Source organism: Pantherophis guttatus, chromosome 1 (assembly GCF_059756535.1).
Source record: "Pantherophis guttatus breed Tessera chromosome 1, ASM5975653v1, whole genome shotgun sequence".
Lineage (NCBI taxonomy): Eukaryota > Metazoa > Chordata > Lepidosauria > Squamata > Colubridae > Pantherophis > Pantherophis guttatus.
In genome coordinates, this window is record NC_142063.1 from 233388770 (window position 1) to 233414292 (window position 25523).

At 38.1% G+C, this 25523-nt stretch overlaps 1 long non-coding RNA gene across 1 annotated transcript; it reads right to left on the reverse strand.

Moving 5' to 3' along the window:
• Positions 1-11333: 11333 nt before the first annotated feature.
• On the reverse strand, positions 11334-17063 carry LOC148116804 (uncharacterized). Its single transcript, XR_015733816.1, has 3 exons — positions 16798-17063; positions 13739-13790; positions 11334-11886 (listed from the first exon to the last, which is right to left on the reverse strand). It is a non-coding gene; the product is annotated as an uncharacterized LOC148116804 (long non-coding RNA).
• Positions 17064-25523: the final 8460 nt, after the last annotated feature.

Below are 25523 nucleotides of genomic sequence, written 5' to 3' on the forward strand. Positions count from 1 at the left end.
TATTAAAACAAATAAATAAAAATAAAATAAATTATAATAGGACACTGGCAGCAACCTGTATCAAGCATTAGCACCAGTCAAGGGTATTTGTGACACATTTTTAAATGTTCAGTTGACCGAGTTTCATGTTTAATGAATAAAAGAATAATAATCTGCCGATACATCACGCAGTCCTAAACACTTAGGAATGCTTGGGAACGCTTGGGAACGCTTGTTTGACTAGTGATTTGGGATACGAAATCCAGCATGGTCATCTCGTTTGCTGTGTATACTGTCAAATAATAATAATAATAATAATAATAATAATAATAATAATAATAATAATAATAATAAACAACAGTGGTTTAAGCACCCTGTTATTAACACAGCTGCCTGCAATTACTTGCTGGTTCGAATCTCTCCAAGGCTCAAGGTTGACTCAGCCTTCCATCCTTTCTAAGGTAGGTAAAATGAGGACCCGGATTGTGGGGGCAATAAGCTGACTTTGTATAAATATACAAAAGTATGAAGGCTATTGCTTAACGCATTGTAAGCCGCCCTGAGTCTCCGGAGAAGGGCAGCATATAAATCAAATTAGAAAATAATAATAATAATAATAATAATAATAATAATAATAATAATAATAATAATAATTATTATTATTATTATTATTATTATTATTATTATTATTATTATTATTATTATTATTTAATATATAATATAATTATTATAATATAATATATAATAATATATAATAATAACAACAACAACAACAACAACAACTGGTCATTATGTAAAAAATACGACTTACCTGTATCCAAAATGTCATGGGAACATAAAGTGGAAAAAGTTATAGAAAATGAGAAGGTGAAGATCTTGTGGGACTTTTGAATACAGAAGGATCATCATTTGGAACACAACATGCCAGATATCACAGTTGTCGAAAACCGAAACGTACAATTTATTGACATCACTGTACCAGGAGACACCAGAGTCGAACATTTTTAAATGTTCAGTTGACTGAGTTTCATGTTTAAAGAATAAAAGAGATGATGATGATGATGATAATAATAGTAATAGTAATAATAATGATGATGTTTATTTAACCATTTTAACATACCTCCCTTATAGCATTGATCCTTTCCTTATATTTCCCTGTTTCTAACTCCTGTTTTTATCAGCTAACCATTGATGGAATAAATTCCAGGTCAAAAAGTATTAAGTTTCTTTCTTTTCCTTAATTGTAAGTGTTACCCTATCCATTTCTGCACATTCTAATATTTTTTTAATCACACTTTCATCTGTAGGAATCTCTTCACTGTTCCATTTTTGTGCAAATACAATTCTAGCTGCAGTCAATACATGTAAAATCAGATATGCATTCCCTTTATTGTACTCATCTGGTAAAATGCCCAACAAGAATATTTCTGGTTTCAAATCAATATGTTGTTTTACCATTTTTTCCAACCATGTATGTATTTTTGTCCAGTATTTTTTTGCTTTTAGGTTAGGGTTAGGGTATCTTGTTGAAAGAGTTCATTCCTTGGGTTCATTCCTGTCTTCTTAGCCTTCCAGATTGTTTGGTGTGCCTCCAAAGGTCTTATGTTGTTCCACAGCAGACAGACAGGACAGGACAGGACAGGACAGGACAGGACAGGACAGGACAGGACAGGACAGGACAGGACAGGCAGACAGACAGACAGACAGGGCAAGAGCAAACTCTTGGTAGTGGACTTGGGAGATTTGGTGTCAATTCCAGTACTTAGGCTCAGATGAAATACAGGAGGAACATGCGGATAACCTGCAAAGACAATCAACACTAAATTATATTCCCAATTTATGGAATTTGTCATCTCAGGAAGCCTTTTGTCAAAACTCTTTGACAAAGAGGGCATAGCACAGAATAATTTTTATGCAAAAAAAAAAAAAAAAAGGAGAAAGAAAAGAAAAAATTTATTCTCCTGATGTTAAAGAATGGTTCCAGGACTCACTTTGTTATATAAACCAGTTTGGTCTAGTGGTTATGGCAGCAGGTTAGAAACCAGGAGTTCTTGGTGACTTCAGGCCAATCACTTTCTTTCAGCCCAACTCACCTCACAGGGTTGTTGTTGTTGTGAGGAAAATAGAAAGAGGAAGGAGTATTATGGATATTTGCCGTATTAAATTACTTATAAAGTAATAAAGGTCAGATTAAAAAAATCTAATGAAATAAAAAAATCTTTTTTTAGAAAGTCATTGGTTCTATATTTATTACTTCAATATATTTAGGTTTACCTCATCATATACTCATTCACTTGGGTTGGGAAAGGGTGTAGTGGGAAACGTTGTAGTATTGTTGGTGTGGTTTTTATATTTTCACTATTAAAAAATTATTTTTAAAAATTAAAAATAGGTCAACTTGGAAGAAAGCAAGGCTAACCACTGACAGCTGGTTCAATCAGGATGCAACCTAGCTAAGTTTATTCACCTTAGCAATTTGGACAATATATCAATAACAAAAGATATGACTATGCAACACTACTTCACTATTTAAGTTAATGCAGAGTAGCAATGTGGATAACTTGGTTTCTACCATAACCATCCTTTCAAAATGTGTCTATTAAATCCTTCCCCAGGTAAGCTTTTTGTGAACAATAATATTAAACTCCATGAATCTTATCTCATATTTTCAGAGCTACCAAATGCAAGTGGAGAAAACTTTTCTGTAAAATTTGTTCCATATTATGATTACCGAAATGGTTGGGCACTAGAGTTAAAAGAGGAATATGGTAATAGTGACAACCACCTTGGGAACTTAATAAGGTCCAATGCAAGTAAAATGAGGTATAAAAGGTGACAGATAGTTACTATACTGGTTCGCCCTCACCTCAAGAAACCATCATTGGCCCCAAGCTATCCGAATAATTTTTGACCAGTTTCCCATCTCCCATTAACCCTTTCTAGGGAAAGGTGGCAAATGTGCCGAGTGACAGCAACATCGGGAAGAAGGAGTATGAGAAACTGAAAAAACACCAGGGCCTGAAGGAAAACTGGTGAGAATGTGGAAATTCACAGCCAAAATGGTCCGTGGTGGTAGGAGCACCCACCACAACGGACCATGGTTCCCACAGATCCCAGGAAGGACATCATAGCTCTCTGTCCAGAAGAGTGCAGTGCTAGGAACTGCTAAAATCCTGTGCAGAACCCTCAAACTCCCAGGGCTCTGCTAGAGGATCAGAGATTGTGGAAGACACAAACCATCAATAGGGTGAGAAGGGGATTTTATAGGAGAGAGAGGGGGAGGGAGGGAGAGAGAGAAAGGGAGGGAGGGAGAGAGAGAGAGAGAGACTGTAGATATTTATTTGTATATAGATATATATATTGTTTATATCCATATATCCCAATAAGAATTATATATTTATATTTTCTGAATAAATAAATACTTCATATAAAATATACAGTACATAGGGTCAAGTGCAAAGAATTAAATACTTAAAGCATAAATAGCACCCACCAAAAATATGCAGCATCAAAACCAAAACAGGCAGACAAGATAGAGAATGTAAGCCTTTTGCCCTTTGTCATAGTCTAATAAAAACTGAAAGTTTTCCATGTGATCACTAGCAGCTTCAAAGAGAAGAATTTTATCAGGGTAGACTAATGTCCTAATCTATCCTCCTTCAGCTAAAATGGTCTGCAGAAATGATCTATTGCCTTTTTCCTATTATATATTTTGTAGGTTTCTAAAAGTGAGTTGTCTTTGAATACCCTCACTTGGTTCACATATCAGACTAAAGTTCCAGGAGTGTCAAACTGACAGCCCACGAGCTGGATGTGTCATGTGCAGGTCACGCCCACTCTGGCTCCGCAAAGGCAAAAAACATCACAATATGTCACGATACGTCACATGATGCAATCAAGTTTGACACCCATGGACTAAACCAATGTTGTTTTACCCATGATATACCAAACAAGTACTCTGTGTGTTTTGGTTAACAGTTTATAAACCACAAGTTACAGAGGCCAGAAAGGATGGGATCACATGATACACTACACCAAAAACAAAAGAGAGACTTATTACAACATGTAAATCCAACATTTTTGCCCCAAAGACATACATGATATATGTTCTTATTATATGAAAGATGTTCTGTTGCTGATTCACTTTAAAAGAAAGTTTAGGCGGCATGATAAATAAGCCATAAACCATTCCTTCTTACAATGGTAAGATCAAACCTTTAAAATATAACAAAACAAAACATAATACTCTTCCCCCATCTTTTCCAATTCTACATCTGGTGCTTCTTCCTTAAAGGCAACTGTCAATATTCTTTTCCCACTGCAGTGGGTGGGACAGATCTTCTCAAAGAGCCAATTTTTCTAATAGAGATGGGGCCAAACATCCCCATTGATGGACTATTCCAAAGGAAGGGGGCTGCCAACAAGAAGACTCTCCCTTGGGGTCCCTGAGGACAGTACACTCTTGATCTAGGGACCCTCTCTCTGTGCAGGAGTACTGATCTCACAAATATCCAAGTTCAAAGCCACAAAGGTCTTTAAAGATTACAATTAGCACTTTGAATTGTACTTGGAAATCTACTTGTAACTAGTGCTACAGTAGGGGTATAACATGACCAGAGTGAACTCTACCTACCGGTATGATTATTTGGTCCGCTACAGTATTCATATGGTGCTACAAAGGATACTTTTAAGATGTGAATGGACAATTTAAATATATACCCAAAATTGGAACTTATGACTAAAGGATGCATTATGGATTTATCAAACATGAAGGACAGAAAAATAACAATTGGTCTAGAGTGTTGAAAAGTCAGTGCAACTCGATTTAACAGTCTGGGATCACTGATGCTCTCTTTCTGTTTATGAGCTGAATGTCTACTGATGTAATGGAAAGACTGACCAATATTACATTAAGTGATCAAGGTTTACTGATGACTATAAACATTTGGCTGAACGATTTCCTATATGTTTTGTTGCTTTCTTTTTTACACTTCCTTTCTTATTTTCTGTTGTTATTTTTCCTTTTTCCCTCTACTTCCTTCTCTTCTACTGTTTTCGTATATTACAGGATTCTCTTTATGCGTCTGTGTGTATGCTCATTCACACAGAACCTCGTGGATTCAATAAGATTGCACTGATATCTCTTAGTTTGCTCTCCAGCTTGTTTTCCTCTTGTGGAATTTATCAATTTGCTACAAAGCCTGGGAGGTCCCCACAAAAGATCATTGCTGAGACTAGTTTTAACCAACAGATAGAAACAGCTTTCCTGTCTTTAGTGCAACCATCTAAAGTTGATTTCCAGAGAACAGATGGGATGGAACAAAAAAAAATGCCTGTTAACTTGACAAACTTTGGTCCTCAAACCCAAACGTCCCAACGCAGTCTTTTACAAGTGGCAAAGTATACTGTGCAACATTTACATAAAATTCTTGAGGAATCCATTAATATCCATTAAATATGAGCCCTGGTGGTGCAGCAGACTAAAGTACTGTTAAGTACTGTTAAGTAACACCAGCTGCCTGCAATAACTGCAAGTTCAAATCTCACCAGGCTCAAGGTTGACTCAGCCTTCCATCCTTTCGAGGTAGGTAAAATGAGGACCTGGATTGTGGGGGCAATAAGCTGACTTTGTATAAAAAAGAACACCGCTTGGGGGGGGGCAAAAGCCCTACTAAGCAGGTATATACAAAAGTATGAAGGCTATTGCTTAACGCATTGTAAGCCACCCTGAGTCTCCGGAAAAAGGGCGGCATATAAATCGAACCAATAAATAATGCCAACATTCATTGAGAGATAAATTACCCAAGCATGTCATTTTAAAAAATGTGGGGGAGCACAACACTTGGGGATTTTTACACTTTAGACATACGATAAAGGGTTTCTTTCACACAGACTCACCATCTATTTAATCAGACTAGACAAGCAACACAATAAAAGAATTCCAATTGGTTTTCCATGAAAAATGAAATGTGTGTTGCTGTAGCCAATACACGCTTTAAGAAAGAAGACAGCAGCTGTCTGATGAGCTTGGCAACTATTTCTGCATTTTATCCCATTTTCAACAGCCGATCCAACAAAAGGTTGACATACTTATCTGATGGGCAATTTTGTTGCCTGCTTTATTATTCTTAGGTTGTTAAATTCCATACAGTCAATGGAATGAACTAATTATATCCATATTTATGTGATTAGTTTAGGATCCATGATACTAATTTGTTACATGTGAGTGACATTCCTAAAAGTAAAATAATCTATATGGCCGGTAAGGCTTTTGGGGGGAGGGAGGAGTGTTTATCTCTTCAGGATAATTTTATCCCACCTTTCTTCTGGGAGTTCATGGCTACCTGCTTATCCCCACATCAGTCCTGGGAATTGAAATGGCCTGAAGAAGATTAGATTAGGTTAGGTTAGGTTTATTAAATTTGTATACCACCCTTCTCCCGAAGGACTCAGGGCGGTGAACAGCCAAGATTAAAATACATGCAATATAAAAATTAAAATAAAATTAAAACAGAATTAAATTGGCTTCCCAAAATTTAAAACCCTTTGCCCATAAAATAACCCATTAAAATTTTAAGCCAGCCCGGCTTGCTGGAATAGGAAGGTCTTCAAAGCTCGACGGAAAGTACGGAGGTCCGGGATCAGTCGTATTCCTGGGAGTAGCTTGTTCCAGAGGGCGGATGCCCCCACAGAGAAGGCTCTCTCCTGGGGTCGTCAGTCGATATTGCTTGGCCGATGGCACCCTGAGAAGACCCTCTCTGTGGGAGCGGATTGGCCGGTGGGAGGTTATCAGTGGCAGAAGGTGGTCTCATAAATACCCAGGCCCTAAGCCATGGAGCGCTTTAAAGATGAGAACCAATACCTTGAAGCGCACCCAGAAGACACCGGGAGCCAGTGCAGCTCGCGCAGGAGAGGTGTTTGATAGATCAAAGTCACCAATGAACTATATATTGTAGGGGGAGAACCTGAACCTAGATCTTCCCATTCTAGTTCAATCATACTACATTACACTCTGTATAGATGTGAATGTGAGCATATAGTTAAGATGCAGGAGGTAATCTCCCATATGCTTCTTGTCCCAATTGCATCTTGAGTTGAGTAGTCTTCTGACATTTTGAATCACATTAAAATTGTAATATGAGCCTAAATGCAGACTTAGCATAGTCTAGAAAGGCCAAGAAAGGCCTCACACAAACTCAGAACAGCAAAACCATTTGTATTATCATTACCACAACTGTAATCCTGGGGCTCTTCCCAAATGTTAACTGAAGACTTCAAAATGTTGCCCAATCTACCCTAAAAGAGAAAGGTTTCGCATAGATTAAATCTTTGCTAGGAATCTTGAAATAGTTTTAGGTCTCCAGATCCAATAAGGAAAACCTAATGGTGCTTGTCTATGGAGATTCTCAGTCATCCAGGTCATGGTTGCCCCAAAGGTGTTTTTTCAAGAGGTAACTTTCTGGTTTTTCTTTGAAGACTTTTCTCTTCTCATCCAAGAAGCTTCTTCAGCTCTGATGGAATGGTGGGGAATGGAAAGATTTATACTCCTTGTAGACAGCTGGTCATTTGCATTCTTTTAGCAAGTTGTTAAGGCCACCTGGAGGTTTACTTGTGTCCTCAAGGTTATCTGAGTAGCGCAAATGGGTGTGGAACCTTCTTGGAACTGTTGAAAGGACTGTGTTGTAAACTGGAGATATATAATGCCGTACCCCTCCCCTCTGTTGAGAGAAGGATGTTCATTTTTGACATAGATGGCCTCTTTGACCCCTCCTTCAAACCAGAGATCCTATCTGTCCAAAATGTGGACTTTGCTGTCTTCAAAAGAGTGGCCTTTGTCATTTAAAGGCATGTCGTGTCATGCATTTATGAAGTGGTTGTTTTGTTTCCCCCAATGGTGCTTCAAGTTTTCTGAGCTTGACATTATTGCTTAATAAATTGTGTCAGATTTTATGTCCTGGGTACTGGCAAGATTCAGCTAACAGAGTGCAGAAATGCAAGTGAGATATACAATTGGGATAGATCGGAGACTGAATAGCCTAGGGTGGGACTTGTGATAGTCATGTCTGAGCCATGGGACACTGGACAGAATTTTTTTTTCTTTACCCCACCACTCTATGCTGTCATCTCTCTTTGGCAGTAACCTCATTTGACTCTTAATTCAACTGTGGTGAAAAAACAACTACTTTGAATCTGGTTTCCAGCTGAGAATTCTGGAGCTGAGCTTGGGGTGGGCTGTTTTTCAATTGCCTCACCCATTCCTTCTGATTCCTAAGCTTGATGCTGAAAGACAATATTGACTTGACAACTTTCCCAATTTTCCCACAGTGTGGCACCCCAAAGGAGAAGGGAATGGATAAAAACCTGTGAGTGTCTCTCTCTTCCCTTAGGCTACTATGAACAACACAAAAGACCTGGGATGCTGTATTTCCTTCCTTTTTTTTTTCCTTTCCCTTTTAACAGAATAGGTATGAGGCAGTAGTGGGTTTCAATTTAGTTTGCTACTATTTTGCCCATGTTCGCGCACTCACATGCGCAGAAGCATCTGGGCGGGTGGGCGGAGCCTCCCGCTGCCACCGCTACTGGTTCGCCCGATCCGGTAGCAACCAGTAGCGACCCACCACTGGTGTGAGGGAACTTGGAGCGGGGCTGTGATTGTTACTTCTATTCTTTATGTTTCTGAAGCAAAGAAACTTGCATTTTGTCCAACTTAATTTGGGAGACCGGACAATGATAATTGTGGGCCTGTATGTGCAAAGTTCCATTTTTGTGAGTCCCTATTGCAAATCAAGTGAATATCAGAATCATTCCTGTCACAGGTTTCTCTCATAAGTAACAATTGTCCCAATGTATTTAAACCAACTAAAGGACTAGGAAAAAAATTACAAAGTTGGATATACAAAGGGAGAAAGAAACATACGTGCAGGAATAAAAGAAGTTGTTCCGCACTTATTCAGGATATAAATCAAATATTTGTTTGTGTTTTTATGGATCAAAAGCTGTAGTCCCAGATGACTAAACTATGGTTTTGCTCAAGAAGTCCCAGACGGTTGTATACCACTGCTTGCTTTGCAAAAGGAGGTTTTTTAAAAAAAAAATCAAAAAAAAAAAATCAATGAGTCACTGATGAAGAATGAAAATGTAAAATGTGCACAGACTTTTTAGGAATACAGTCACAGAGCCTTTAAACAGAAACAGCTGAAAATTGTCTGGAACCTTGAACCAACCCACTTCTATTACATACAAAGATATTTTTGAACTTTTCATGAGGAGAAGGTTTGGAGCTTTTTGTGGTTGTTGTTATTTCCCTATTTTCTCTTTTCCTCAATCACACATGCCCATCTGCTCACAATTTCCTCCCTTTTCCTCAGTCACACATGCCCATCTACCCACAAAGCCTCAAAAATGCAAAACAAAGTCAGCTAGCCTTTGGCCCCCTGCCCACAGCCCACAGTTTCTTTTTCACACACTTCCAAAGTTACTTCTTTGGCCTGCAAGTTTTTCCATTTATAGCAAAGTGAAAGCATCCAATAGTGGGAAAGGTTGAACTGGGCCTACACACTCCACAATCACAGCAAGTGAATGAATTTCACACCGGTCTGTTTGCCAGTGATAGTTGGTGATGGTATGCAGGTATGAATAAGCCATAGTTAAATCAATTACAACAGATGGTGACTCAGTGTCATCAAACATAGGATTTTTCAGTAAAAAAAATGACTGGTGTGTTTTGACTGAGAATCAAGGTAAATTATGTTATCCAGTGATAAATATGCATTTGAAAAGTCAGCCATGAAAGTCACTTCCCTTTGTAATTCTCAAGCAGAGAATTTTGCTTTCAGATGCTAAGCATCAAAACTTTGATTCCCCAAAAGCATGCAAATATTTTTAGAGAATAGAGGAATCTGCTAGAAGATAAATTCCAGATCTAATTCTTTGTTCATTTCTCAGATAGTTTGGTCTCTCAGAGCATGACTTTACGGCGGTCTTTCTTATTGTCAACTATTTGACCCTGCAGCTAAAGATTTTCCTTTAAAAAAGAAAGCAAGGTTATAGAAAAGAAATACAGTCAGCTATTCCCCCCACCCCAGAATATTACTTTACACTTCCAATTGTATATATTTCAGAAATTATCACTGTGTCTTAAGTGAGGATTTATGTAGATGTTGTGGTGTATGTAAGTCTTGTTCTTATTGCATTGTGAATCACTTAGACAAGTGTCATAATCTTCCACTAGTTTTTCAGTAAGAAATCATATCAAAGATGTGCCTATTGACATGTATATTAATACGTTTAAAATAAATGTGACGGGTGAAATGTCACACTATCACTAGTATTCTCCTGTGTCTCTATTGTGCAGTAAAAGAGTTTCTAAGAGTGGCCAATAATTCAAAAAAGGATGCCCACCCTGGACTGAAGACAACAGATTGGGATAAAATATTGTTGCAAGTTGCAATAGGTAATACAATGCTATTCAGCATTCTGTCTCCCCTTTTCTCAAATTCCATTCCATCTCCTTACCTTTTCTTTTTCAGTTATATCCAACATTCTACAATGAGCCATGAAGATTCCATTAGCAGTCAGACCTTCAGAGTCTGCAAACTCTCTGTACACCTGGCTGCCTTTCTGTTATTTCCCAGTAGCCAAATTTTGGTTATAGACTTCTTACAGCAGTAGCAATGGCACTTAGACTTATATACCATTTCATTGTGCCTTACTGCCCTCTCTAAGTGGTTTACAGAGTCAGCATATTGCTCTCAACAATCTGGGTCCTCATTTTACTGATCTCGGAAGGATGAAAGGTTGAGTCAACCTTGAGCTGATCGGGATTGAACTGCTGGCAGTCAGGAGAATTAGTCTGCATACTGCATTCTAACCACTGCGCCACCACAGCTCTATATACAACATCACTTGACTTTACAATTAGTATGTGAACTATAGTGTGGCATATCACTCCAATTGTGGAATGTATCTCCCTCCATCTCATTGCCCCCTTTCTTCCTGTCTTCTTTATTTGTTTCAATAGGCAATCAAAGCAGCTTACCTTAGTGAGCATACTAAACTATGCTGATTTATCTTTTCCTCTTAGGAATCCCTCCTCAAAAACATAGTTTAATACTTCGTACCAGGGTTCCATGCAAGGCTACATCATATAGACTATCACTTGGAAAGCTGAAATTCCTGTAAATATATATGTCAATCAAACCAAAGCAAACCTTTGTTACAGTCATGGACTATCATAAGTACATACATTTTCAATCCTTATGATCTTATAAGTGAATGAAGAAAATGTAATGTAAAGGTTTACAACAGATTGGGAAGCAGTGCCCTCCTTCGCCTTGAGATCATTGGAAAATTACTGCAGATAATTTCCAGTTTATTTTGCATTTGGCAAGCTCCTCATCTGTTTAGAGAAAGCGCATACATCATGCAACACACAGCTACCAAAAACGTAACAAAGAGCAAAAACAAGTAACTGGCAAAAAATGAGACAGACCTTCCAGAGCCAGTGGATTTGTGAAAACAATATTATGGATAATTAGCTGATGATCCGAAAGGAAGTAGTCTTTGGTTATTTAGTTTTAACTCTTTTATACAAAAGAGCAACAAAATGTGTGAAAAATAAGATACCAAATGATCAATCAGAATAGAGCTGTAAGGGACCTTGGAGGTCTTCTAGTCCAACCCCTTGCTCAAGCAGGAAACCTTATATCATTTCAGATAGGTGACTGTCCAGTTTTATCTTAAAAATTTCCAGTGATGAAACCCTTCCAACTTCTGAAGTCAATTGTTCTCACTGTAAGTTTCTCCTTAATTCCAGGTTGCTTCTCTCCTTGATTATTTTCCATCCATTTTTCTTGTCTTGCCTTCTGGTGCTTTGGAAAATAAGTTGAACCTTTCTCGGGAATTGTGCTGCAAAGAAAGAAAAATGTTGGTAGATGTATGATTTGACTGATGCATCCAGCAGGCATGGTGGATCAAAGCGGGGCTTCAATAAATAACTGGGTCAAAGACAAAGAAGTAATCAAAGGAAAAGAAAAGTAACATAAAGGACAAATATGAAATCAAAAGTAGCACAAAGTCTAAAAGTAGGAGGTCTTCGGAAAAGAAAATGAAGTTGGACAAATAATAAAATTGACTGAATCTTGCTTCACTTTTCCAGACCCGAACATGCCTCCTTTGTTTTTCATGTGAAAAAAATCCAATTATTTCAATATAATACAGTGGTACCTTGGTACTCATCATTAAATGGTTCCAGGAGGCACGATAAGTACCAAAAAGAAATTCCAATTTTTTCCCATAAGGAATAATGTAGTCACAAGGCAGGTGACACTGACAATTTCTAGCTTGTGAGTTGAGTACCAAACAAACAATGAGTACCGGGACAAAATTTTCCCATCAAAATATGTTGAGTATCAAATTTGATGAGTTTCAAAGCAGTTGAGTATTAAGGTACCACTGTATATGAAATTGATTTTAAATTGATGAAGAGGCTTTTTTCGGTTCACACGTACTGTGTTTTTAGTGTACACTCCTTTCTGTTTATTATGGCATCCAAACTATTCACTTGCAGCTTAAAGTAGATACAAGCTGAATACCTCCATGGTAACCAATGAGTAGCACATATATATATATTGTCATATTTATAGCTCAATGATAAAGTTCGCACGTCTAAGCTCTCAAACATGAAGCTCAGAATGTACTGAAAGATACTTCCAAAGGAAGACTTTGGCATTCTGGTCCAATATAGCAACATTATGTTTGAGCAATGCAGCTCTGTTCATTCAGTGGTATCATATGGATATTTCCCAAAGGAACACAAAAATAGATCACCAGAGAATAGCCTCAAAGTTCACCTCCCCTCCTTATCTCCCTTATTCTAACGCCACTAATTGTCAACCAGGTCCCCCTGGTAACAGCCGTCAGATGTTCCTCCAAAGACAGCTGCCTATCCAGGAGGACTCCCAGATTGCGAGCCCTTTCAGTGGGGGCCAAAGACTCGCCCCCAATAGTCAGTGATGGTCAGCATATCACAAAGGATTTAACAGTATTTTGCTTGGATGTCCTCTGTCCATCAGGCTTAGCTTTAAAGTAGCACTCCCAAACTTTTGGGCACCAGGGACTGCTTCTGTGGAAAACAATTTTTCCACAACCCGTGTGTGTGTGTGTTTGTTTGTTTATATTTGCGCACTATCTAGAACCCACATATGCACAAGTGAAGCTTCATTCATTTGTGTAATCCAGTTCCTAAGAGGTTGCAGCTCAGTACCGTTCTGTGGCCCGGGGGTTACAGACCCCTGCTTTAAAGCAAATATTGTTCAAGTTGTTGATTATCACTTTCTGTGCAAGTTTTCTCTTCCTTGATAAGTAAAGGTAAAGATTCCCCTCGCACATATGTGCTAGTCGTTCCTGACTCTAGGGGGCGGTGCTCCTCTCCGTTTCAAAGCCTAAGAGCCAACGCTGTCTGAAGACGTCTCCATGGTCATGTGGCCGGCATGACTAAATGCCAAAGGCGCACGGAACGCTATTACCTTCCCACCAAAGGTGGTCCCTATTTTTCTACTTGCATTTTTACGTGCTTTCGAACTGCTAGGTTGGCAGAAGCTGGGACAAGTAACGGGAGCTCACCCCGTTATGCGGCACTAGGGATTTGAACTGCTGAACTGCCGACCTTTTGATCGACAAGCTCAGCATCTTAGCCACTGAGCCACCGCATCCCCTTTCCCTGATAAGTAGTAATTAGTTAACAAGTTAAGAAGCTCACCTCTAATTAATTAGTCGATTAGAACCCTCTCTCAAGCCGCTTCCATAGCTGTCTGAAATTGACAAGACCTCAAGCAATTACAATACAGAATACTTTTGCCTCCTAATTAACTCTAGTCCATCCTTGCAATTAAAAGGCAAGTCTTTCTGATGCAGGAAAAAGTAATTTCACATGCATGTAGGCTTCCATGCATTTGTTTTCTTTTGTGGTTTTTCACTGTAATTTTTCTTGTGGATGCCAAGAAGGTTAGTGTGTTCTTCTCCCCCTGCCACCACTCCTCATTTATCCGCCTTCCAGTTATCTGCCTCAGGGGTGGGTTCTAAAAATTTTTACTACCGGTTCTGTGAGCGTGGCTTATTTTGTGGGCGTGGCTTGATGGTCATGTGACAACTCTTTAGGATTTAGCAGAGGTACTGGTCTACCAGGCTTTTAACTGCTTGCAGAGCTGTACCAGTCTACCCATTTGTTTTTGGAGGCACGGTCTACTCATTTGTTTTTGGAGGCACTGGTCTACTCATTTATTTTTGCAGGCACCGGTCTACTCATTTGTTTTTGGAGGCATTGGTCTACTCATTTGTTTTTGCAGGCACCAGTCTACTCATTTGTTTTTGCAGACACCAGTCTACTCATTTGTTTTGGGAGGCACTGGTCTACTCATTTGTTTTTGGAGGCACTGGTCTACTCATTTGTTTTTGGAGGCACTGGTCTACCACCACACTGCCTTTTAACACTGATCAGCTGTAGGGCGGCCCTTTGAAGCCCCGCGGCAAGAGTTTAAACAGTTTTTTTTCCTTCTAGCCCATCAGCTGGGACTCAGGAGGCAGCAATAAATTGGGGGTGGGGCCAAATAAAAGGTAAGAATAATGCAGGAGGGGGGCCGGGGGCGAGGGGCGGGGGACAGAACCAGTTCGGTGATATCATATTGTCACCACTACCGGCTTGGCGGAATCGGGTGGAACCGGGAGGAACCCACCACTGATCTGTGTCATCCTTTGCCTGTTCAGATATTTGGTCACCCTACTTTCATTAAATTGTGGTTCTTCCTTTTGCTAGCATCACAACCACAGAAGATGAAGTGTCAAATCACAGATCCTTGGACTCACACTAATGGAACAAAAATACCCACTGTTGAAGCTGAGGAGCCATATACAGGTAGTCCTTGATTTAGGACCACAATTGAGCCCAAAATTTATGCTGCTAAGTGAGACATTTGTTAAGTGAGTTTTGCCCCATTTTACGACCTTCTTTGCCACGGTTGTTACGTGAAGCATGACAGTTGTTAAGTTAATTACATGTTTGTTAAGTGGATCTGGTTTATCCATTGACTTTGCTTGTCAGAATGTCGCAAAAGGGGATAACATGATCCGGGGAAACTGCAACCATCATAAATATGAGCCAGTTGCCAAGCATCTGAATGTTGATCATGTCACCATAGAGATGTTGCAACAGTCATAAATGTGAAAAATTGTCATAAGGCGCTTTTTTCAGTGCTAATGTAACTTTGAGCAGTCACTAAACGAACTGTTGTAAGTCGAGGCTTATCTGTATATTTTTGCAGCATTATCTAACAATAGTTTAGGGCAGGGGTGGGCAATTGTGGCCCTTTTACAACCTGTGGACTTCAACTCCCAGAAGTCCTGAGGCAGCCAAGTTGGCTCAGGAATTCTGGGAGTTGAAGTCCACAGGTCATAAAGGGGCCATATTTGCCCACCCCTGGTTTAGGGGATGAGGAATTAGATGCTAAATTAGACAATGACCTGAAATATACAATAAATGGAAAACATAACGCCTTACTGATATCTTGGAAATTATACCCATGGTTTGATGATTAGAAAACAAACATGGTTAATCCTATATGTATTCCTTTAGCCTCAGCTTCACTGAGAAATCACCAATTGGAAAATACATTTTATTTTGAGTTAATCAACACATTTCCCCCTTAACATCAACACATTAAAAATTCCCAAATGCATAGTGGTTGCAAATATTAAAGTTATTTTTGATCCAGTTTGGCAATCACCTTTGTCACATTTATTTAGTTAGTTAGTTAATTAATTTGTCAAGCATGTATGAGAAAACAAGTATAAGTATGAACATAACATATAAACATATAAGCAGTGGGGGATTCTAGTAATTTAACAACTGGTTCTCTGCCCTAATGATTTCTTTCAACAACCAGTTTGCCAAACTGCTCAGAAAGTTAACAACCGGTTCTCCCGAAGTGGTGCGAACTGGCTGAATCCCACCACTGCATATAAGTATAAACAGGTATAAGTATATACATAATAAATGAGTACGAATAAATGGGAACAGTAGGACAGGGACAGTAGGCATGCTGGTATGCTTATGCACACCCACTTACAGACCTCTTAGGTATGGGGTGAGGTCCATGGTAGACAGTCTAAGGGTGGGGGTGGGATGAGGATGTAACAACAGAGTCAGGTAGTGAGTTCCAGGCAGTGGTGGGATTCAAGTAATTTAACAACTGATTCTCTGCCCTAATGATTTCTTCCAACAACCAGTTTGCCAAACTGCTCAGAAAGTTAACAACCGGTTCTCCCAAAGGGGTGCGAACTGGCTGAATCCCATCACTGGTTCCAGGCATTGACCACTGAAGTATTCAATACCCTCTTATCAATTTCAAGATGAAACATTCTTAATATTCACATGCTTGTAGATAAGATATTTTCTCTATTCCTGTTCTGTGCTTAGGAAAAGCGTGCTGGAAAACAAATGAAGAAACCACATGGCCACAATGCAAATTAGGTCTCTGTGCCATCTTGTATCTTCATCTGTCGCATCTAAAGGTTGCCAATAACTGAAGATCAGCGCAAATTTTGCATCATCGGTGGGGAATCCGAGGTGCCAAATTAAGCACGAGTCTATGCATGCACCGTTTTGCAAAGTCCCTTTTGCCCCTTCTCCCCAATTTTGTTACGGCCTCTGAATGCTAATTAACACCTCACCATTTTCAGGCTTGTTTATTATCCTTGCTCATTTTAGGCCATTGGTGGCAGAAGGATTAGTGTAGGAAGCTTCTATGTGCATATCTAACTCACCTCTCTGGAACAAGGTCACACCAATTCAGGTTTCGTTCTATGGCTCTCGACAGGCTGTGCTCCTCAGCAAAGGAAAATCTTGTCATGTGTTCAACGGGTTATTCAGGCATCTGGATAGTGTCAGCATTCCTTCTAGAATGCTAAACTTAAATGAAGGAAAGAGTTTTACAGGATGTAGTTGCTATCCTGTAGCAAGTTTTGCAATACAGAATGAGTCAGTATGTTGTTTTTATCTATTTTTCCCTATATATATATTTCAATGTATAACTCTGACAGGCCACTGCTAGAAAACTGGCAACGTATTACCATTATGTCATATAAGAAAAGGGAGTCTTCTAAAAGGTTACTTGTCAAATGTTATGGGGGCTTTGTAGACTATTAATCTGTTGAGGCTGCTATCTGTGATCGCTCTTCCTTTCTCTCTTTTATACCGAGAGAAGGCAAATGCAAATCAAAGTTGCTGTTAATTGTTTTCTTTTAATATTTCCTCTGCAACATTTTGACAGTCTTAGATAAAGACTTCGTATTTCTCGTCAGTGAAGAGCGAATAAGATTGGAATCGCTCTTCCTTGGCTTGAGTTTTAACTGTGACTAGATAGGATTCCACTCCAAAAATGACACACAGACTTTAATTACCAACAGAGTTTGATGACATTCCCACTTCGTAGGAGCTCTGATGCAACCAGGGTTCAGCTTTCCAACCTCAGATGTTCCCTGTTAAAAAATTTAAAGTCATCCAGAAACAAGCATAATTGCTCACCTCCGCTCAAAATGAGCAATTAATAATGTAAGCCTGCAATGATAGCAATTTAAAATAAAATCATTGTTGCTAATAGAAGAACACATAACGCATAACAAACAAAGTTAATTATTTAAGCATCTTTCTACCCAGTAGGATTGGAAGTTTGGCTGCTTAGGTAAACAATAAATAGGCAAACATGCTTTGAGAACCTTAGCCAGGTACAGAAAAATATCTAATAATGTTGTTACCCAAGTTCAGATCTGAATTATTTTTAATCTTGTGTGTCTGTGTTCAAGATTCCAGCCAACAAGTTATTCTTTTTTCTAGAATAAGATTTTCCATTCTGTGCCTCAATTCCAGATTTTGTTTTATTTTTTTTTTTCTCTCTCTCTTTTACACTAACATCAGCTATTCATTGTTCTGGGTTCACTGAGCATGCTCAAACTTTGGAGTAACTTCCCACTTGCAATTTCTTCCTATCTATTCCTGAATAGATAGGCATTCGTTTGGAATGCCAAATGAAGCATCAATAGAAGGGCTATCATTTCAATCATCTATAATTAGTTCTGTAAGGTGCTGCCTGAGACCTTCATGTTCAAATGGGTTCTTATTTAACAACTGCCTTGTTTAGTGACCACAGTTAAAATGGAGGTGGAAAAAGTAACTTTACAACTAATCCTTGCAGTTATAACCTTCAAGGCCTGTAAAGCAAAGGACAGCTGAAGTAAAATGAAAGAACTGTCATAGTTTCATTTAGTGACCATATCACTTCACTGACCAGTCCCAGTTGTGGTCACTCAATGAGGACTATCTGCATTACTAAAGGTGCTTTGTTCCAAAAAAGCAAAGCCAGATTTTGTTTTGTTTTTCTCTCTCTCTCTCTTTTACACTAACTGTTACAAGTAAATGCCTCATTCTCCATTATGTAAATAGTATATGTACAGTATATCAGGGGTTAATTTATTTTCACTGCCTAATATATATATATTTAACCACTCCCATATATAGCTCCACCCCTTGTATATATAAGGAGCTGTATGCCTTTACCCTGTGCTTCTATCTGTGATTATTCAGTGAATATAGAATGCCTTCTGTGAATAAACAGAGCTTTACTTGAATATATAATTCTTATTTCATTTATTGAGTCTGATCCTGAAAATATTGCAACAATCTGGTAGCAGAGGATGGTTAATTGACTCAATAAAAGATTCAACAATGTCTGACAGAGAAAAATCGAGAAGCAAAAAAGTAAGACCCAACACCAGGGCATATAGTAAAGAAATGGAAGCAGATCAAGAAATAATTGATGAATATGCAACTGAAATATCAAGAGAATCTGAAGACTGCACTACAGACAACGAAGAAATAATAGATGAGAATGATGACCAAAAAGAAAACGAAATAGAAAATAACGAACTCAGGTCAGAAATACTAAAACTTTTAAAAAGTCAAAAGAACGATGAAAACCTCATCGCGAACCTCCAAGACTTATTGAGAAACAACGGAGCAGCGAGAGAAAAGCACATCGTTACAGATGAAAATAAAGACTCAAAAACGGTGAGCGATTTGCCTACAGATAAAAATGCAACGAAGGAGAGGAACAACGGTCCCGCGCAAAATTTTGAATGGCAGCCATCTTGGTTTCAACAGACCCCTAAAGTGAACGAAGAAGAGCCAATCAGAAGGCAGAATTCAAAATATCTGGCGCGAAAAGACTTGCTCGATGCAAAAAATAAAAGAGAAAAAATCTACACATCAGAAGAATCAGACACAGAAATTGAAGAAGACTCAATAGAAACTCAAGTAGAGTCTGCAATGAAAACGCTTTTTGCAACATTTGGATCAAAATTAAGAATCACTAAAGAATCAACGAAAGACTGCAGTAAAAAGATAAAAAAAAAAAATAACAAGCAAGCAAACCTCCCAAAATTCACTCGCTTCTATTCAAACGACGAAAGCACCGGCGCCTGAACCTAGAGAGCCCTGCAGATACCAACCCACACCACAAACGATTCCAGAGACCAGCGTTCTCAATAAAAGAAAAAGAGCACCCATCGCCACCAGGACTCCCAAGACTGAACCAGAGACCGAGTCATCCGAAGAAGAGCGATGCGAGGGAACTACAGCGACGAGAACCTCTCACTACGACTTCAGGAGCGAAATGGACAATGCGCATGTGCAAAGCTACGCAGACAGCTTCGGAGCCCAAGAGAGACAGAGACTGCCATTTAAAGTCGTCGCTAGCATCCCCACGCCGTTCTGCGGTTACCAGCACTTAGAAGATCACGGACTTCCTCCAGTTGTAAGTAATGGGACTAACAATATTGGGAATTTACCCAATGATTTTCCAAAATTGAGAGTAGATGGTGTTAATTTACAAGAGTGGTGCCAACAGCTCCAGGTTGTCTTTATGAAAGAAAATTTATTATTTTTTATTACTAACCCTCCAAAAAGACCTTGGACTTTAAGATTGGACTGCCTACATCATAGAGCATTTTTCTTACTAATCTCCAGTATATCTCCTGCCATGTATCATTGTATTAAGTCAAATCTAACTGTATCAGAAATTGTTCAATGCATGTTTAAATTGTTTCATAGTGAGAGTGTAGCCACCACAACAAGAATGTCTAAGGATTTCTTCTCAGCCAGGTTAAAATCTGGGGTTACCATAAGTGAACATTTAATATATTTAAACAAAGTCAGAGCAGAATTACAATTAAGAGGAGAGATAATTTCAGACCAAACAATGAAGAGTGTTATCATTAATTCATTAGACCCATCTTGGGATAACTACATATCTCATTTAGATACAATCAATTTGGGATATTTATCCATAGAAAATCTATCTAATAGATTGATAGCTGAAGATAATTCGAGGAGAAGTCGTTATAACAACCACATGGAGCATAAGCAATATAAGAAAGTAGCATTTCAAGAGAGATATCATGAACCAATTAAATGTCACAATTGTGGATCCAGGGAACATAATAGAAGAGATTGTCCTAAATTCCTCAGAGAGAAGCAAAGGACAGATCACAGAGATAGATATCATAACAGACAGTCATCCATTGACAGACATAGATATAGGAGTCCACCCATCTATAGGGAACATAGAGGGGGCAGGGATAATTCAAAAGATAGAAAATCTGGTTCACTGAATGGACTAAACAAACACAATAACACCAATATACATAAATCAGAGGATAATGATTGGCTCATCGATTCTGGGGCAACAAATCACACTACACATAATAAAAATATACTATCTTCATTTATAGAAGATAAATTTGTAATTAAAGTAGCTAATCAAGAAAAGGTTCAAGTCATAGGTAGAGGAAATATAACCTTACCTGGTCTAGGAAAAATAGAGGGGGTATTGTTAATACCTGAAATACCCCATAACATACTTAGTGCAATAAAACTAAGCAGAGATTCTGGCATAAACATTGTATTTTCAAAAGGGAATGCAACATTGAAGAAAAATGAAACAAACTTAGGTACTGTCATTATCAAAGGAGGCTTGCCTTACTTAATAACAAAAGAAAGATGCTTAAACAACATTGATTCCAACATGGAAAATAACAATGACACAAATAATGAAGAGAATAGCAATAGTGATAATGAGGAACATGAGGTAATTCATAACAACAAAAACACATCCAATGATAAAAAACCTAGTATAGGTAAACCTATTCATGATGAGTGTGCTCATGTCTTACATAGGAAATTAGGACATGCCAGTTTTCCTGTAGTACAAAAAATGATTGAACATGCTGAAGGTGTTAAAATAAAAAATTGTAAAAACTATTTAGAATGCTCAGTGTGTAAATCCACAAAACTCAAAACTAGCCCCAAGCCAAGAAAATCAACCAGATCAACTAAACAAATTTTTGAATTGGTACACATGGACCTGGTTGGTCCATTGACACCATCAATCACATATAGAAAACGCTATTTTCTAACCATTGTGGATGACTATAGTCGTTATGGGTTTGTCTACACATTAAAACACAAGGATGAAACCTTTCAGAAATTCAAAGAATTTTACAAACGCATAGAGACACAACACAACATTAGAATAAAACAAATTATGACAGATAGAGGATGTGAGTTCATGTCAAAGGAATTCTCCCGATGGCTAAAAGACAAAGGGATGTTGCATTACACATCTAGTCCTTTCTCTGCATTTCAGAACGGAGTGGTAGAGAGAAAGAACTCAACACTACAAACCATGATTAGATCTACACTAGAAGATGCTGGTTTAGGTAAACAATTCTGGTCAGAAGCTTTACAATACTCCAATTACACTCAAAATAGAACTTGGTCCAGCATTGTGAACAAAACACCATATGAAGTGATGTATAGTAGGAAACCAAAGATAGCACACATGCATATATTTGGAGTCACTGCAGACGTACATATACCTAAGCAATTAAGGCGTAAAGGTGAAAACGTATCCAGAAGACTTAAGTTTATGGGATACGAGACAGGTACAAAAGGATACAGATTTATTGATAACAATAACAAATTTATAATTTCAAGGACAGCAGTATTTCATGAACAGGCCAATTGGTCCAAAATACATCTTAATGAAATATTCCCAAACATCAATTCAGACACCAAACATCAAGATAAGAATATTGGAGAAGAAAACAATCACAGCACACACAAAAACAAAATTAGAACATGGACAAACAGTCAACATAAAATAAAAACTGATTCAGTAACAAAAAAAGAAGCAAGATATTTACATGACAATGATAGTATACCTGTGAGAACGATCAGAAGTAACAGAAATCAGGTGCCAAATAAATACAAAGATTATGTGATGTGTATGGATAGGGAAATAGTAACACCGAACACATATGAGGAAGTACTGAGACTTCCCCCCGAAGAAAGAGAAAAGTGGGAGTCAGCAATGACCAAGGAGATGAATAGCTTACAAGAATTGAATGTATTCACACCCACACAAGCACCAAAGGATAAGACCATTATTGGTACCAGATGGATATATAAAGTCAAAAATTTAGAAGGAGGCAATATTTTATATAAGGCTAGACTAGTCGCACAAGGTTATGCTCAAAAACATCCTGAGGATTATACAGACACATACTCTCCCACAGTAAGAACTGAGAGTGTTAAAACAGCTCTAGTTATAGCATCAGCACTTAATCTCGAGGTATTCCAATATGATATACAGACTGCATATTTACATGCAAAGCTAGATAAAGATATATATGTAAGAGCCCCTCATAGTCAATATACAAATAAGAATGAAATATGGTTACTAAACAAAAGTCTATACGGATTGAAACAATCTGGCAAGCGATGGTATGAATGTTTAGTCAAAGTACTCAAAACTATGAATTTTGATGCCACTTCTGCTGACAATTGTTTCTTTGTAAAAAAGGAAGGTGATTCTTTAGAATTTGTGTTAATTTATGTGGATGATATCTTGTATATAGGCAAAGATACAAAAAGGAGAGAAACTTTTGTAACAAAACTAAATGAACACTTTTCTTTAAAGTCATTAGGAAAAGTAAACAAGTATCTTGGAGTTCAAATTAGCAAAACAAAAAAGGGATTCAAACTCTCCCAAAGAGATAAAATTATAGAGCTTTTGAACAAATGTAAATTAAACGATGCCAAACCATGTGATACTCCTATGCAAACTGATTTTTTAAGAAACACTGATGGATCATCCCCAGAGTTTAAAGATAATACACTGTATAGATCTGTTATCGGTTCCCTCCTCTATATTTCCAACTGGACTAGACCTGATATTGCTTTGCCTCTCAACTTATTATCCAGGCATGTCAGCAAACCATTATTATATCATTGGGAAGCTGTCAAGAGGATATTAAGGTATTTAAAAAATAGTTTAGATTTTTGTTTATTATTAGAACCTAATAATGTAAAAGAACCCATTCTCACATGTTATGCCGATGCGGACTGGGCTGGTGATGTCACTTGCAGAAAAAGCACATCTGGTTATGTATTTTTCCTTAACGATTGTCCAGTTTACTGGTACACTGGTAAGCAAGATTTGGTAGCTACATCAACTACTGAGGCAGAATATGTTTGTCTGTCTAAAGCTTCAAATAACCTCATATGGTTCAATGACTTACTATCAAATATTTGGAAAAAACCTTCATTACCATATATCATGCACGAAGATAACAAAGCTGCCATTGAAATATCTAGATCTGATGCTATTGGACAAAGATCTAGACATATAGATATAAAATTCAAACATGTGAGGCAATTATCACAGGACGGATTCATTAAAGCTATTCATTGCGAAACATCAGAGCAAATAGCTGACATTTTAACAAAACCTTTGCCTTCTAAACAACACAAATATTTAACTTCCAAGTTACAAGTTTTATATTGTTCTGAATCTGAATGTAATTATTGTTATATGTCAAATCGGCATTTAGAGGGGGATTTGTTACAAGTAAATGCCTCATTCTCCATTATGTAAATAGTATATGTACAGTATATCAGGGGTTAATTTATTTTCACTGCCTAATGTATATATATTTAACCACTCCCATATATAGCTCCACCCCTTGTATATATAAGGAGCTGTATGCCTTTACCCTGTGCTTCTATCTGTGATTATTCAGTGAATATAGAATGCCTTCTGTGAATAAACAGAGCTTTACTTGAATATATAATTCTTATTTCATTTATTGAGTCTGATCCTGAAAATATTGCAACACTAACATCAGCTATTCATTGTTCTGGGTTCACTGAGCATCCTCAAACTTTGGGGTAACTTCCCAACTGCAATTTCTTCCTATCTATTCCTGAATAGGCTTTGGCTTTGGTTGCTATCAAAATGAAACCTAAAAATGTCATTAAAAAGTCTTTTCAGTTGCCATCACTATTTAAAGACAAATTTAAAAGATTTCTTTGAAATGCCTGTCATGCCTGGAGGCCATCTTTTTTTTTGGATCTTCAGGGCTGTCACACTTAGTGCTATGGGAAACTGGGAGGGGGGATTGCATGGAGTTGGGGAGATATCTAGCCATAATAACATTCTTTTCTCTGAGAGTCAAGGACATTCTGCCTGCACCTGGAGTGGCATGACTGGGAGGCATCTCCAGTTGGGACAGTGCATTGATTGGACCATGTGATGGACATGTGGGTGCAGGGGAAGGGACTTGCACTTCCTTTTGGGTGGAAGCTTTCAGATTCGGGTTTTCCCAGATGTGCCACTATAACATCTCTAATAAAATGGAACTTTGAGGAACTTCTAGTCTTGGAGTCTTCTTTCGTTGGGCTTGTTACTTGGAACCCTGACATGGCCTTTGTTTTTCTGCAATCTGATATTTCAGAAAGGAAAACTCTTTCAAATGCCATAATTTCTCTCCCCGCCCCACTAATGCTTGGGAAAACTCCTTCTTGAGTTAATATAATAAATTTATTTCCTTTACTATAAAGATTTCTATTCAGTAGTTCCATTGTAGTTAGAACAGCCAGCTATCCCTGTGGTTTTTTTCATGGTGGTCCTTTTAATATAGAGAATTATAGACATTCGGCTATTACATTTTGTAAAAAGGAATGTCCTACCAATTTTTCTTATTTTCTCCCTTTTCTCTCTTGGCTTTTCAAGGCTATTATCCTGCAGGGGTGTCAAACTGGCAGCCCGCAGGCTGGATGCATCACACATAGGCCACAGCCCATCCCGGCTCCGCAAAGGCAAAAAATATTGTGATATGTATCAACACGTGATCGAGTTTGACATCCGTGCCCTAGAGAGTAAGAAGAAAGTAAAAAGATATAAATATATTGCATGTCTTTGCTGATTTATTCTTTTTTTCCCCCAGATATCTGGACCTGGTACAAGCCGCTGCTTAACAATTGAAAATATACAGAAGAATGAAATATGCTGACGTAGATCCTTATCGTGATACGTACTCAAAATATATAGCTGTAACATAAGACACAGCTAAATACGTATGCAGACAGACAACTT